At 45.7% G+C, this 17,224-nt stretch overlaps 1 protein-coding gene across 2 annotated transcripts in view; it reads left to right on the top strand.

Moving 5' to 3' along the window:
* The first annotated feature begins 394 nt into the window (after positions 1–394).
* The window catches only part of robo2 (roundabout, axon guidance receptor, homolog 2 (Drosophila)), a 1,751,833-nt gene continuing 1,735,003 nt past the window's right edge, over positions 395–17,224 (top strand). Inside the window, exon 1 of one of the 2 annotated variants that reach the window (XM_087992449.1) lies at positions 395–636. The gene's annotated coding sequence lies outside the window, so the exon portion shown is untranslated. Of the gene's footprint in view, positions 637–912; positions 1,064–17,224 lie in introns of those variants that run through there. The other variant, XM_087992448.1, reaches the window with a different exon arrangement.

Here is a 17,224-nt window from a genome sequence, read left to right as displayed (position 1 = left end):
TTAGCATGGCCAATCCAACTAAACTGTACATCTTTGGACTGTAGGAGGAAACCAGAGAACATGGACAGGGGACAATATTCAAACTCCGCGCAGTCACTCGAGGGTGAAATCGAACCCGGGTCCCTGGTGCTGTGAGGCAGCAGCGCTAACCACTGAGCCACCGTGCTTAAGGTGAATGGCCTTTCCTTGGTTTTGCAGAATTCTGTGAACATTCCCGCATTTCCTCTTGCTGCTCAGAGACTCAGAAACCTTTCGAGCACATTTTCCAGCTTCAGGGGCAGGGAAAGCATCTGGGGAAAATGCACAGTCACCACAATTGTCAGTAATACACCTTCACTTTATCACTTTTGGATCGAGGCAGATTAGATTTAATTTCCTTCAGAATTACCAGTGTATCATTTCTTTTGCTGGAGAGCTCGCAGACTCTTAATATGAAATAATGTGCCTCAAAATTGAAGCTGTTGGATTTGTCTGTGGCAGTGATTTGCAGTATGCTCAGCTCTTACAAAATCTGTGAGCAGAATCAAGCTGAATGGATCATCATAAAGAGTCTCTTTCTTGATGAAGGATTTTGTAAGGACAGCCTGGACTGGCAGTAATACTGAAGAAAGGCTTTTATTCTGAAAGTGCCTTCAGGCAAGTCTTGTTGTATGTATTAGATTACAAGGAATGCAAGACCTGTGGCAATCTCCATTATCTTCAGGCTCCTTCTCTCTCTCTCTCTCTCTCCCTCTCTCCATCGCTCTGTCTTTTCCTCAGCTTAAGTGAAAGGATGGTTTAACTTCTCCCGGAATTCTATTTGCAGTGAACTCCCTAGGGCTACTGTGGTGAGGTGGGGAGGGGTGGGGGGGTCTGTGGGCAGGGGGAGGTGGGGGGGACAGTGTAGAAGGGACTCGACAGGGTCAGAGTCAAGTCTCCAGTCAGAGGCTATTGACAGATCACACCAACACCACCTCCAAAAATCAACTCTCCACCTCCCCCACCCCCTCCAACACCCTTTCCCTTCCTTTCTGAATAGAAAACAGCAAAAGCTGAAGACAGAATCTCCACGAAGTCACCTAAGGTAAGTTAGATGATTATCACTGATAAACTGGAGAGTGAGCTGTCGTTATTTATGTGTGTAATGTGAAATGAAGTCTATTGTATGTGAATTTTAATTGTCCAAGTGCCTGAATATATCTGGTGAATTTCAGAAAAGAAACAGAAACCAAGTTTTGTTTAACAAAAGAAGATTCGATACAGAAACTGACCATTCAGCCCATCTCCACTAGGCTAGTATTTGTGCTCTACGCGAGCATTATCTCATTTTGAGGAAATTCATGGGCTGCAGGTAAAAATAAAATGGTTTTAAAAAACTGAGCTGAGGAGTCAAGATGAATTGGGATTTTAAAAATAAGGGAAATGTATTGAAAATACATTTTTCCCTGTAGAAGTGTTTGTATTTTGTTCATGCGAACTGTTTGGCTTCTAATGGAGTTTGGAAGTGTTTGTCTTTAACGTGTTAGTAGAGCCAAAGTCTCCTGAACTTTCTGGCCCAAGAAAGGGAAGAGTTGATTCTGGTCTGATCTTGGGAATTGAGCTTCTAAAGGTTGATCTCTCATCTCTGGAAGCTAAGGTAGTGGGACCAGGGAATATGGGTGTTTGTGGGATGGCGGGGTTGGGGGGGAAGTGGTTTTGTGATAAGAGACACCTCTCTTCTGATTTAATAAAGTCCTGTCACAAAGCATGTATGATATGTGCGGAAACCAGGTCGTTGGGTTTGGTGATGATGCCTCCCCAGGTGAATAGCTCTGCCAACATAAAACCATAGAAGACGGGAACAGAAGTATGCTGTTCGGCGCTGTCATTCAATAGGATCATGGCTGACCAACATTTCTCACGTTCACTCTCCTGCCCCTTTCCCGTAACCCTTGATTCCCCGACTGATCAAGGATCTATCTTGGGCGGCATGGTGGCTCAGTGGTTAGCACTGTTGCCTTAGCGCCAGGGATCCAGGTTCAATTCTGAAGTGCAAAGATGTGCAGGTTAGGTGAATTGGCCAAGCTAAAATTGCCCATAGTGTTCAGGGATGTGTAGGCTAGGTGCATTAGTCAGAGGAAATGTCGAGTAATAGGATAGGGGAATGGGTCTGGCTGGGGTACCCTTCAGCGGGCCAGTGTGGACTTGTTGGGCCAAATGGCCTGTTTCCGCTCTGTAGGGATTCTGTGAATCTATGATTCTGTCTCAGTCTTAAATATCCACAAGGGCTCTGCCCCACAGCTCTCTCTGACAAGGAGTTCCAAAGTCTCTCAACCCTCTGATAGAAGAAATCCCTCCTCATCTCATTCTTAAATTGGTATCCCTTTATTCCCCCGGGCCTAGACTCTCCCGTGAGGGAAAACATGCTCTCAGCATTTACACTAGCCTATCCAGGCAAATAACAAGGGATGTTTATCGAGTTGTAGGAGTGGAAAAATAGATTCCTTTACAGAAGGCAGGAGGAGAACCTGAGGGGAGAATCCACAGTGGGACACCCCCCCACCCCACACCATCTTCCCCCCCCCCCCAAACACGTGCACACACACGTGCACACACAGATGCACAGCACATCTCTCACACACCACACCACACTACACACCACACACACCATACACACCTTCACCTGTATGTCATGGTTCCAAGCTCCATCCTTGGGTTTGACATCAGCTGGGCTGAACCAGGATTGTGTGTGTGTGTGTGTGGTGGTGGGGGTGGGGGGGCCGTGGGGGCTGTGATTTGGGAGTGCCTCACTAACCCTGGAACCAGGGGATGAAGTTTCGGCCAAAGTGTTGTGCCCTGATCACTGTTCAGTGACCCTCCCACACCCCCTCACCCAGTAGTCCCCAGTAATCAATGGACACAAAATTGAATTTCAAAAGCTTAAATTAATGTTGAGTTTATCAACAGGAATATCAAAGTAGTGGGAGGTGAGATGGGAGGGGGAGGTGGTGTTATAGCACGGTTATATAAATCCTTAGGTATCGACAGTATTCTGTACAATTCTGAGCAGGGCATAATAAGAGAACAAAGTGGCATTCGAGGGTGTGCAGTGCAGTTCCAGTACCACATTGTTTGGGATAAAACTGTTACATTGATGAGGCCAGGTTGCATCGACTAGACTTGTGTTCCTTTCATGTAGAAGATTAAGGAGTGATGAAGCAGAAGGTAATGACGGGAGTTGATGATGAGTCAAGAGGAAGTCTTTCCCCTGGTCAGAAGTGTCAGACAAGGGGTTGTTCTCAGTAAAAGCACTCAGGAGTGATGTTTGGAAAGACTTCTTCACACAGAGTGCTGGAAATCAGGGCTACCTTGCCTGAGAAAAGCCTTTGAACCTGGGAAATAAATTTCAAAACTGAGATAAATTGATTCTTGTTTCTCTGTAGTTAAGGGCCACCTTTTCTAGACGTTTCCAAAATGGAGTTAAGACAGACACCAGCCAAGATTGACTCAAGTGGCAGAACAGACTCAAAGGGTAGAGGGTCTTTACTTCCAAAAGAGTTATTGTCCTTATGGATCTGTGCGGAATGAGCTGCCAGAGGAAGTGGTGGAAGCTGGTACAATTACAGCATTTAAAAGGCATCTGGATGGGTATATGAATAGGAAGGGTTTGGAGGGATATGGGCCGGTGCTGGTAGGTGGGACTAGATTGGGTTGGGATATCTGGTCGGCATGGACAGGTTGGACCGAAGGGTCTGTTTCCATGCTGTACATCTCTATGACTCTATGACTATGACTCATACAGGGCTCAGCAGTGATGCTGCCCCAAGGTTGCATTGCTGATTTTGGATTGAATTATGGATTTGTGCTCAAGAATGTCATTCAGCCCATTGTGCTCGCACAGGCCCTACGGAGTTTTTTAGAATTAATGGCAACCTCCCTATGCATGGTGTGTCTGTATAGAGATTAGATTACTTACAGTGTGGAAACAGGCCCTTCGGCCCAACAAGTCCACACCGACCCGCCGAAGCGTAACCCACCCAGACCCATTCTCCTACATTTACCCCTTCACCTAACACTACGGGCAATTTAGCATGGCCAATTCACCTAACCCCTGCACATTTTTGGATTGTGGGAGGAAACCGGAGCACCCGGAGAAAACCCACGCAGACACGGGGAGAATGTGCAAACTCCACACAGAGAGTCGCCTGAGGCGGGAATTGAACCCGGATCTCTGGCGCTGTGAAGCAGCAGTGCTAACCACTGTGCTACCGTGCCGCCCTGAGAATTGAGTAGGTGGTGGTTTTGCGGTATTAGAATGAGGTGTGTCATAGAATCCCCGCAGCGCAGATAGAAACCATTCAGCCCATCGAGTCTGCACCGACCCTCCAAAGAGCATCCCACCAGGACCCACCCTTTCCTTGTGACCCCACATTAACCATGGCCTTTGGACTGTGGGAGGAAACTGGAACACCCGGAGGAAACCCACGCAGACATGGGGAGAACGTGCATACTCCACACAGACAGTCGCCCGTGTCTGGAATCAAACTTAGGTCCCTGATGCTGTGAGGCAGCAGTGCTAACCACTGAGCCACCATGTCACTCCTATAGTCTTTGCCTGAACTCTCTGGATTAATAGCCCAATGTTCTGGGGTTTCTAACTCTGCCAAAATCTTGAGTCAGGAATCTCATGATAAGCATGAAACTGTCGTCGACTGTTGGGAAAAACCCATCTGGTTCACTAATGTCCTTCAGGGAAGGAAACTGCCATCCTTACCTGGGATGGCCAACATGTGACTCCACACCACAGCAATGTGGTTGCCTCTAAACTGCCAGTTGGGTAATTAGGGGTGGGCAATAAATGCTGGCTTGGCCAGCCACGCCCACATCCTATGTGTAAGTTTAAAAAAAAATCACCCAATGTCCTTGAATGTCTCAGTTGAGCAGTTCATCTCTTCAGGCATTTGTTCTCTGCTCCTCTGAGTTTTGGTTGTGAGATCCTACATGAGCCCATAGCCTAAGCTTGCTGTCAGAGAAGGTGGCTGTGCTGTCAGAGGTACTGAGATAGCCTTGGGGTAGTTTGTGATCTAATAACCCAATCACAAATAAATTCATGTTTGACCCTGACAAGTTGTGGAATGGAGTTTGAAATATCAAATTATTTGTGGCTTAGCATCAGTTTGGGAAGAAGTATGGAAGGGAGTAACTGTTTGCAAGACCTCACGAGGGTTTCAGTGAAGGCAACCTGCCAATCATTGAATCCCTACTGTATGGAAGCAGGCCGCTCGGCCCATCATGTCCACAATGACCCTTCAAAGAGAATCCCAGCCAGGCTCACCCCCTCCCTGTAATCCAGCGTATCCCATGGCTAATCCACATGTCTTTGGACTGTGGGAGGAAACCGGAGCACCCTGAGGAAACCAACGCAGACATGGAGGAGAATGTGCAAACTCTACACAGACAGTCACCCAAGGCTGGATTCGAACCCATGTCCCTGGTGCAGTGAGGCAGCAGTGCTGACCACTGAGCCACCGTGCCATCCCAGTCCCACCCACCCTAGTTTCTTTGTGACTCTGGTCAGACACTAACTGCTAACTTTCACTCTATAATTGTAGATGGACAACAAGACAAACTTTTAGGAAAACAATTAAGCCATTGAGCCCATTGCAGCTGCTCTGCCATTGAATATGATCAATACCTTTCACGTGCACTATCCCATAATCCTCCCAGTGAAGCCTCTGGGGTAGAGAATTCCAAAAGATTCACCATCATCTGATTAAAATAAGTTCTCTTCATTTCAATCATAAATGGTATTGGCCTGATTTCTAAACTATACCCCTTCCTGCTGATTCTACACTGCCCAACCAGGAAGAGCATCTTACTTGCATCTATTACTTTTCATTTATTTTTATTTATCCATGGAATGTGGCCGTCATGTGCAGGGCCACCATTTATTGCCTATCTCTAGTTACCCAGAGGGCAGTAAAGAGTCAACCACATTGCTGTGTGTTTGGAGTCACATGTAGGCCAGACCAAGTGAGGGCATGAGTAAACTAGATGGGTTTTACCAACAGTTTCCTGGTCATCATGAGGCTCTTAATTCCAGATATTTTATTGAATTCAAATTCCACCATGGTGTGTCCCCAAACATTACCTACACCTCTGGATTAATTGTCGAGCGGTGATCCTAAGAGGCATAGGTCTGTGATATTGTAGCCATTTGGTGCTATTAATAATTGTCAGCCAATAAGTGGCAGTAAATGGACATTGAAGGCTGAAATTGTGATGGCAGCACAGCAGTTGAGAAAATAATGCTAATCGTCCCTAACAGTCAGCCTTCAAGCTGTCTGAGTTCAGAGCTAAAGTTACAACTACAACCAAAACTGAGGCCCAGATTTTCCGATGGCCAGACAGCTAATATTTCAGCATATAGAGGATTTGCACATGGTGAACCTGTAAAATCCCCACCATAGCACACTCCAAAGGAATTGCCCTGGAAATTGAGGATTCTGTTGGGCAACTCCCTACAGCTAGAACTCTCCCAAAAAAACGGGAGATTGGGAGGGTTCCAGTGAAATTAAGTGATTGATGACACAGGAAAAATTAATCTAACTCCTGAATAATGATTAAACTGACCCAATACTGACTAAACATCCTCAACTACAACCACCTAATCCTAATCTGATCCCATCCTTCTACCCTTCAAGAGCAGAAATCACACAATATTCCAGACCGAGGACACACCTCACCCAGCCTGGACCGAACAACATCAGACTCCCACCCCCCCAAACCCCACCACCCCATCCCAACTCTCCCGTTGCAAGCCATTTACCCCTCCCTGCACACCCTTGTTCCTCTGTCTGCCAATCCGCCTCCCTACTCTGCGCTTGACCTACTCTACTCCTGGCCCAGAGCCCTGGCCCAGTTTACACCTTCTCCTGCTCTTTCCTTCCCTCCAATTCTGGGCTAGGCATTAGCTCCCCCCCCCCCCCGGCATCATCACCCCCAATCCAGACACCACACCTTCACTAGACCCTGACCCCCACTTCTCAAACTCCAGGCCTTATTTCCAGACCCTCCTACCCCCTTTGCTGGAATCAATATCTCCCATCCACCTATCTGACCCCCTTGCACACTGGCACACTACTCTTTCCCATGTGGTGTTCTACCTTTGGGCACTATACCTATCTGGCATCCTAACTCCTTCTCACTTGGCACACTATCTCAACCAATAACCTACTGCCCACTTGGCATCCCATGCTGGTTGCATCCTATCTCCTGGCACCCAACACCCACTTAGTTGGTACGCTATCTCACCTAGTACCATAGCCCTGGCACCCAATCTTCGACCCACTTGACATTCCACCTCCTTCCCCACCTCCCCAAAATTCACTAGACATTCTGTCCTACCTGTTAACCTGCACATTCTGGCGCCCTGCTTTCCTGGTATTATAGCCTTGCACGTACCTTATGTACGTAGGATTTAACAGCAACCATCAAAGTGGCTGCCTATGATTCAGGATCTTTATATTTCTGAATATAGCAGCTGTCTGATATGAAAAGGTCAAAGTTTTCCTTCACCTGACCTATCTGCACTATGAGAGAACGGTCAGAATTACAAAGAACAGTTAGGCACAGGAAAAGGTTCCTCAGCCCACTAATCCTGTGCTGATGTATGATACATTTCTAAACCAAATACCTCATGCCTCTACCCAGTCAGTATCCCTCTACTTCTTGTCTATTCATATGTTTGTCAAGCTGTCTCTTCAACATTACTATTGTATCTGCTTCTACCAACTCCTCTGGCAATGCTGTCCAGGCACTTGGAATCCTAGAATTTCTACAGCGTGGAAGGTGGCCATTCAGCGCATGGAGTCTGCACTGACCCTCCGCAGAGCATCACACCCAGACCCAGCCCCACCACCCCTCCCCTCAACCCTACAGTTACCATGGCTGCCCCACCTTGCCGACACAACCTTTAAACATTCCCCCTTTTACCTTAAACCTATGTCTCCTCGTAATTTACATTTCCACCCTGGGTAAAAGACTCCAACTATCCATTCTGTCTCTGCCTCTCATGATTTTGGAAACTTCTAACTTCTAACCCCTCAGCCTCTGACATTCAGGTGAAACAAACTGAGGTTTTCCAACCTCTCCTCATAATTAGTAATCTTCAAATCTGGTAACGTCCTGGTAGACATTTTCTATACCCTCTTAAGCCTCCACATCATTCTGGTAGAGTGGCAACCAGAACAATACACAATATTGCCTAATTAAAGCTCTATACTGCTACAACATGATTTGCTAATTTTTATACTCTATGCCCTGACCGATGAAGACAAACATACTATATGCCTTCTTGACCACCTTAATGCCTTATGTTGCCACTTCCAGGGAACTGTGGAGCAGTACACCTGGGTTCCTCTGTACGATGATGCAACCAAGGGTTCTGCCATTTACTGTATACTTCCCTCCAGCATTAGACCTCGCATTTGTCTGGATTAAATTCCATCTGCCATTTCTCCACCAAAGTCTCTCACCTGTCTATATCCTGCTATATCTTCTGACAATTTTCCTCACTATCTACAGCTCAGCCAACCTTTGTGTCATCCACAAATGTACGAAACAGGCCACCTACCTTCTCTTCTAAATCATTTCTATATATTATACACATCAGCGTCCCAGCACTGATCCCTGCGGAAGACCGTTGGTTGCAGATCTCCAGTCAGAACAACACTCTTCTACTGTTAGTCTCTTGAGGTCTGAAGTGAAGGATGGTTCCATGTTTCTGACGAAGCTCCGATTAGAATTGCCTGTTATATATAGATTAGATTAGATTCCCTACAGTGTGGAAACAGGCCCTTCGGCCCAACCAGTCCACACCGACCCGCCAAAGAGTAACCCACCCCGACCCATTTCCCTCTGACCAATGCACTTAGCACCATGGGCAATTTAGCATGGCCAATCCACCTGACCTGCACATCTTTGGACTGTGGGAGGAAACCCACGCAGACTCGGGGGAAAATATGCAAACTCCACACAGACAGTTGCCCAAGGCTGGAATCGAACCTGGGACCCTGGTGCTGTGAGGCAGCAGTGCTAATCACTGAGCCACCGTGCCGTGCTCTGCTATCACAAAAAAAGGATGTAGTGTTAAGCTGCTGTGTGAGATTGCAAGTCACAGAAAATCCAACTTGAAAGGCGACAGACCTGAGCTAACAAGTACTCTACCACCCTTTCTCTCTCTCTCTCTCTCAGAAAAGCAGTAATATTCAAAAGGATGTTTTGATTTGCAAACTGACAGTTTAAAAAGTGCTGAAGGACAGCTCGAATCAACAAAGTGATCCTGGCACAAACTCAATAAAAAGGTTTCCTGTAATAACAAAGCCCTACCTGTGGCCAGACGTGGCTCAGTTTCACCATTTTCTCTTCACAAAATAATGAAAAAACAAAAAAAAGACACATGATGTCTTCATTTCTTTGTTATTAGCACAAAAGCCACTGACCTACAGGGTAGACCATTTAGGACAGAGATGAGGAGAAACTTCTTCACCCAGAGAGTGGTGGCTGTGTGGAATGCTCTGCCCCAGAGGGCAGTGGAGGCCCAGTCTCTGGATTCATTTAAGAAAGAGTTGGATAGATCTGTCAAGGATAGTGGAATCAAGGGTTATGGAGATAAGGCAGGAACAGGATACTGATTAAGGATGATCAGCCATGATCATAATGAATGGTGGTGCAGGCTCGAAGGGCGAATGGCCTACTCCTGCACCTATTGTCTATTGACAGAGACATGTCTGCTGCTTTTAAAGGAGTAGCAACATTTAAAATATACTTTAATATGACATTTAATAATAGAAAAAATAGAAAAGGAGTTGGTGGTAAATCATGAAAGAGAAAGAAGCACTACACTATAATATAGACTTTTACTTGCAATTTCTTGGAGTATAAATGTCATAAGGGAAAGGAAGAAAGTAAACACCTGAGGGTGGATTGGTAAACCATTGATATTCTGTCAGAACTTCAGCTGTTTAAAGAAAGAATCAATCTTTATGGATTATCAACAATGATAAATAGTCACGCTCCTCACATCTGGCACTGAAAGGTTCAGAAGAATAAAATCCTCCTGTATTTTTGATGATCCTGACAATATTTTTCAGATTTCAGAAGACAACGTAATATTCAAGTTAATTTTAGGATACACAGGCCAGTATTCATGTCATGCTGACAGCAATCAAGTGAAACCATTGGCCAATTCTCAGTCATGTGTCGATGCAAAGGGACAGGAGGTGATTTCACCAAAGCTGAAAGGCTTATGGAACTCTGCTTCTGGCAGCTTATGGGCTGGCATGGTGGCTCAGTAACTAATGCTGCTACCTCACAGCACCTGGGTTCAATTTCAGCCTCAGTCTACTGTCCCTGTGGAGTTTGCACATTCTCCCTATGTCTGCATGAGTTTCCTCTGGGTGCTCTGGTTTTCTCCCTCAGTCTAAAGGTGTACAGATTAGGTGGATTAGCCAAGTTAAGTTGACCAGGATGCTCAGGGATGCCCAGGCTCGGGGGATTAGCCGTGAGAGATGCCGGGTTACAGGGTGGGGGGGTTGGGATGGTCTTCAGAAGAATGGTGTGTATTTGATGGGCCAAATGGCCTGCTCCCACACTGTCAGGATTCTATGATGAAGATCACTCCCTCTCTATCCATTAACTCATCCACAAAAAAGCATTTATGGGCAAGCCAAAAGAGTCCACTATTAATATTCTCTTGGAAAAAGGACACAAGTTTGAAGGAATTGTAGCAAGCCAGTAGAAAGTGCTTGACTCTGGACTAACTGTTGTAGCTATCAACTGGTTCAGGGAGCATCTAAATCTTGTAAGAGGTGTGGCGTGTTTCACCCGCCAATGCATTTTGTGATATATACAAACACAGTTCTACTCGAGGAGCTTGGGCCAAATGAACAAAAGCCGAAGTGACCAGTGAACTTCTCACATACAACTAAGCACTTCACAGTGACATGAAGAACCAATCAAGGATCAATGGCCAAAGAAAAAGTTTCAAAATTCTACTTCAGGTCTGACAAATCAAAGAGGGAACTGCAATGTTACAGCTTGCGGACACCAGTCAGACAGTATGACTTGATCTCCACCTATAGACTGAAAGAATGGGCAACGTACATGCAATACCAAAATTGACACTGTTGCCAATACAAGTATCATCCCATTATGCGCCTTACCTAAGATGTACTCAGGAAACTAGATAGTGTGGTGTTTCCCACATGTGGCAGCTTGCAACAGGTTTGACATCTCTATGCTTTAACATTTTCCATCTTAACTATCAATGCAGCTCCTTGAGTTGACCAAGATACGCAAAAATAAATATCATTTTTAACAATGAGTTGGCAAATCCCTCACAGGTAACAGACTGTAACATCGATCTTATGCAGGTCAGTCACCATCGAGCAGTGCAGATACATCAAGCTACGACAGCTCAGAAATGTGATCGTCAGAAGGTTGCCGGAACATGTCAAACAGGTCCATGAGCTAGTTCATTCTTTCCAGACATTCAGACACCAACTAGGACTCTCCAGAAATACAATCTTAAAGGGCAAACAAGCCATAGTCCTGCAAGCTTTATATCACAACATGCTGGATCATATGCATATAGATCATATGGATACAGAATAAAACCTAGAGATAAGCCCATGATTCCATAAGGACATGAATCGATTTATCGAGCTCCACATGAAACATGTTGAAATGATCAAACTCAACAATCAAGAGGAACTCTCCTTCTACAGGAGATTCCTCTGAGCTGTGGTACAAGATTCCCGACAGATATTTCCCATGGCTGCACACATAGTTGCATTCTGACGAAAGACTATGACACCACCACGGCAGATGGTGAAGTTTGAATTCAGTAGAAGTCTGGATTAAATGCTACCCAGTGGTGACTGCGTAGCCACTGTCAAAAGCCCATCTTGTCCACTAATGTCCTTTTAGAGGAGGAAGTCTGCCATCCTTTTCCAGTCTGGCCTACATGTGACTCCAGGCCAGCAGCAATGTGGTTAACTCTTCGTGATAGGCAACGAATAACTGACCTAGACTTTGACACCAATAACTGTCGGCAAATGTTTTAAAAAGTGTGATTTGAGGTGAAAGTGATAATTGAATTATAGCTAACGCCTAAAAGTAATGAGCTCAGATTTTGTTTCCATTGTACGCATTTGTTGTTTTAAGTCTTTCAAGGGATGTGGGCACCACCAGAAAGGTCAGCATTATTTACCCATCCCAGCTGCCCTTGAGCTGAGTAGTTTGTTTGCTCATACAGATATGAAGGGAGCATCTTCTGAGTCGAGGTTGATGAAAATTGGACTTTTATTAATTAGAATATCGAAGAATGAGAGGCAACTTTCTTGGAACATTTAGGATTCTTAGAGAACTTGACAGGATAGACAGCTGAGATAGATAGATTTTTGCTCATTAAGGCAATCAAGGCTTGTGTGGAAAGGCAGGAAATTAGAGTTGAGGATTATCAGGTCAGCCATTATCTCATTGAATGCTGGAGCACAATGGATGGGCTCAATGGACTATTTCAGCTCCTACATCTTAAGCTCTTGTTTAATCTAATCCTGCCACGGCAGATGATTGAATTTGAATTCAATATAAAAAAATCTGGAGTTAAGAATCTACTGATGGCCATGAAATCATTGTCAGTTGTCAGTTAAACCCATTTAATTCTCTAATGTCCTTCAGTGAAGGAAATCCTCCATCCTCATCTGATCTGGTCTACATGTGACTCCAAACCCACAGCAATATGGATGACATTCAGTTGCCCTTTGAAATGATGTAGCAAGCCATTCAGTTGTCGAAATTGCTACAAAGTCTCAAGGGCAACTAGGGACAGGCGATAAATGCTGGCCAAACAGTGACACCCACATCTCAGAAATGAATAAATAAAATCAATACAAGTGGGCCAGTTGCGTTCACAATGGGTACAATAACCTAAGATGGTTTTGTGGCAGAATTACTGAATTAATGAATGAACTGAACTGCTCTGGTGGGAATTGAACCTATTTCCCCAGAGCATTATCATGGGCCTTTGGACGATCAGTGAAACTACCAGTGTGCCCTCTTTTTTCATTTGGTGTGCGTTTGTGTATCAATGAGAGTTCATGCCTGTTGACATTCACTGTCTGGCTTCACACATTAAGTCACTTGTGGTAAGGTGTGGGGTTCCTATTGCTGCTTCCCCACATTCTCCAGGTTAGGGGTTAATTGGAGGGATGGTAAAGGTTAGCCTGACTTTATTTCTTTCATGGTCTTTGATGTTATTTATTGCGACTGAAACACACACTGTACCCTGAGCAGAGGGCTGAATATGCGTATCTGAGGCCCATTATAATGTATCACCTTTCAGCGTAACCTCATTGCCTGGGCTTTTGAGAGATGAATGACTAATTGGGTAAGTCACTTGAATTGATTTTGTCGAGATGGTTCTGGCTGCCCCTCTCTCGTTCTCGTATGTGTGCGTATGTGTGTACATTTATTCACTTGTTTATTCACCATCGCTAATGGTCCATATGACTGAATGATAGCACTTACTGAGCTAAGGAGCACAAACTGCAATTACTTATCTCCAAATATAAAATGAGAAGCAATCCTGTTTTTTTCTACTTGAGTTAGTGGAGGAATCTGAGATTGGTACAGTTGAGAACAGAGGTGATTCAAACAGTCAAGGCAGGCAGGGACACAACAGAGGACAAGGTAGGACTGATAAATTTAAACTGCATTTATTTCAATGCAAGGGGCCTAATGGGAAGGCAGATGAACTCAGGGCATGGTTACGGACATGGGACTGAGATATCATAGTAATTACAGAAACCTGGCTCAGGGATGGATAGGACAGGCAGCTCAATGTTCCAGGATACAAATGCTACAGGAAGGATAGAAAGGGAGGCAAGAGAGGAGGGGGAGTGGCGTTTTTGATAAGGGAGAGCATTACAGCTGTGCTGAGGGAGGATATTCGTGGAAATACATCCAGGGAAGTTATTTGGGTGGAACTGAAAAATAAGAAAGGAATGATAGCCTTATTGGGATTGTATTATAGATTCCCTAATAGTCAGAGGGAAATTGAGAAACAAATTTGTAAGAAGATCTCAGCTACGGTCCACTTCGGAGCACCGAGAGGTGGGAGCTGGGAGGAGGTGACATTGGTGCGAGGTGATTGTCGGGAAGGCTGGTAAGTATATTTAAACTTCTTACCCTTCCCAGAAGTCCTTTGCTCGCTCCTCCCTCGCTGGCCTGAAGGTAAGTAAAACAGGTTATATTTGCGTGGTTGCGTTACCCGAGACACTACTCAGGTAGGGTCTCCCACCCATCCTCCTCCTCTAACCTAAAAAAAAAATTTGTGGGAGCCAGATTGACAAGGTAAGGGAACTAGTTTATTTCCTAATCCTTTTTTTTAGTAGTCACTTCGGGAGTTAGAATAGTGGGAATGGAGTTTAGGGCAGTGGAATTTTCCTCCTGCAGAATGTGGGAGGTAAGGGTCACCACTAGTGTCCCTGCTGACTACATCTGTGGGAAGTGCACCCAACACCAGCTCCTTGAAAACCGCGTTAGGGAACTGGAGCTGGAGTTGGATGGACTTCGGATCATTCGGGAGGCAGAGAGGGTTATTGACAGGACTTACAGAGAGGTAGTCACTCCCCAGATAAAAGGAAAAGACAGATGGGTGACAGTTAGGGGACAGAAAGGGAACCAGCAGGCAGTGCAGGGATCCCCTGTGGCCATTCCCCTCAACAATAAGTATACCATTTTGGATACTGTTGGGAGGGGATGACTTACCAGGGGAAAGCAGTGGGGCACCTGCTGCTCAGAAGGGAAGGGGGAAGAGGAGCTAGGACAAACAGAGTTGTTGTCTCTGGTTTGCTGCCCGTGCCACATGCTAGTGAGGCAAGGAATAGGGAGAGAGAGGAGTTGAACACGTGGCTACAGGGATGGTGCAGGAGGAAGGGTTTTGGATTCTTGGATAATTGGGGCTCTTTCTGGGGTGGGTGAGACCTCTACAAGCAGGATGGTCTTCATCTGAACCAAAGGGGTACCAATAACCTGGGGGGGAAATTCACTAAAGCTATTAAGGTGGATTTAAACTAATACTACAGGAGAATGGGAACCAAAATTGTAGGACAGGTACAGAAGAGGATGAGAGTAGGGAGTTCCTAAATCAAGTATCTGACACTGGCAAGCGAGAACTTGGTTTGAAGTGTGTGTACTTCAACGTGAGGAGCATCCGAAATAACGTGGGTGAACTGGCAGCATGGGTTGGTACCTGGGACTTCGATGTTGTGGCCATTTCGGAGACATGGATAGAGCAGGGACAGGAATGGTTGTTGCAGGTTCCGGGATTCAGATGTTTCAGTAAGAACAGAGAAGATGGTAAAAGAGGGGGACGTGTGGCATTGTTGATCAGGGACAATATTACAGTTGTAGAAAGAATGTTAGGGGACTCATTAACTGAGGTAATATGGACTGAAGTTAGAAACCATGCTGGGAGTTTTCTATAGGCCTCCGAATAGTCCCAGAGATATTGAGGAAAGGATAGCAAAGATGATTCTCAATAGGAGTGAGAGAGGCAGAGTAGTTGTCATGGGGGATTTCAACTATCCAAATATTGACTGGGATCACTATAGTACGAGTACTATAGATGGGTCAGTTTTTGTCCAGTGTGTGCAGGAGGGCTTCCTGACACAATATGTAGACAGGCCTACAAGGGGCGAAGCCTCTTTAGATTTAATTCTGGGTAACGAGCCTGGCCAGGTGTTAGATTTGGAAGTAGGTGAGCACTTTGGTGACAGCAATCACAATTCTGTCAGGTTTACTTTAGTGATGGAAAGGGATAGGTGTACTCCACCGAGCAAGAGTTACAGCTGGGGGAAGGGAAATTACGATACAATTAGGAAAGATTTAGGAAGCGTAGAATGGGGAAGGAAACTGCGGAGGATGAGCACATTAAAAATGTGGAGCTTATTCAAGGAAAAGCTCCTGTGTGTCCTAGATAAGTATGTACCTGTCAGGCCGGGAGGAAGATATAGAACGCGTGAGCCGTGGTTTACTAAGGAAGTGGAATCGCTGATCAAGAAGAGGAAGAAGGCTTATATTAGGACAAAATGTGAAAACTCAGGGCGCTTGAGGGTTACAAGGAAGTCAGGAAAGACCTAAAAAGAGAGCTCAGAAGAGCCAGGAGGAGACATGAGAAGTTGTTGGCGGATAGGATCAGGGTTAACCCTAAGGCTTTCCATAGGTGTGTCAGGAATAAGAGAATGACGAGAGTTAAATTAAGGCCAATCAAGGATAATAGTGGGAAGTTGTGTGTGGAGTCAGAGGAGATAGTAGAAGCAGTAAATAAATATTTTTCGACAGTGTTCACTATAGAAAATGAAAATGTTGGCGAGGAAGACACAGAGATACTTGCATCTAGATTAGAAGAAATTGAGGTTCACAAGGAAGAGATATTAGAAGTATCTCCCAGACCATCCATAACCTCATCACCTCGGGGGATCTCCCATCCACCGCCTCCAACCTCATAGTCCCACAACCCCGCACTGTCCGTTTCTTCCTCCTGCCCAAAATCCACAAACCTGACTGCCCCAGCCGACCCATTGTCTCAGCCTGCTCCTGCCCCACTGAACTCATCTCTGCATACCTCGACACGGTCCTGTCCCCCTGAGTCCAAGAACTCCCTACCTACGTTCGGGACACCACCCACGCCCTCCACCTCCTCCAGGATTTTCGCTTTCCCGGTCCCCAACACCTTATCTTCACCATGGACATCCAGTCCCTGTACACCTCCATCCCCCATCACGAAGGACTCAAAGCCCTCCGCTTCTTCCTTTCCCGCCGTAACAACCAGTACCCTTCCACTGACACCCTCCTTCGACTGACTGAACTGGTCCTCACCCTGAACAACTTCTCTTTCCAATCCTCCCACTTCCTCCAAACCAAAGGAGTAGCTATGGGCACCCGCATGGGCCCCAGCTATGCCTGCCTCTTCGTAGGGTATGTGGAACAGTGCATCTTCCGCAGCTATACTGGCACCACCCCCACCTTTTCCTCCCCTACATCGATGACTGTATCAGTGCTGCCTCGTGCTCCCACGAGGAAGTTGAACAGTTCACCAACACCTTCCACCCCGACCTCAAATTCACCTGGACAGTCTCAGATTCCTCCCTCCCCTTCCTCGACCTTTCTATTTCTATCTCAGACAACCGAATCAACA

The sequence above is a fragment of the Chiloscyllium plagiosum genome, unplaced genomic scaffold (genome assembly GCF_037043375.1).
Source record: "Chiloscyllium plagiosum isolate Xiang-an unplaced genomic scaffold, Cpla_swu_hap1 HiC_scaffold_12, whole genome shotgun sequence".
Classification (NCBI taxonomy): domain Eukaryota; kingdom Metazoa; phylum Chordata; class Chondrichthyes; order Orectolobiformes; family Hemiscylliidae; genus Chiloscyllium; species Chiloscyllium plagiosum.
This window is presented reverse-complemented; position numbering and strand designations above follow the sequence as displayed.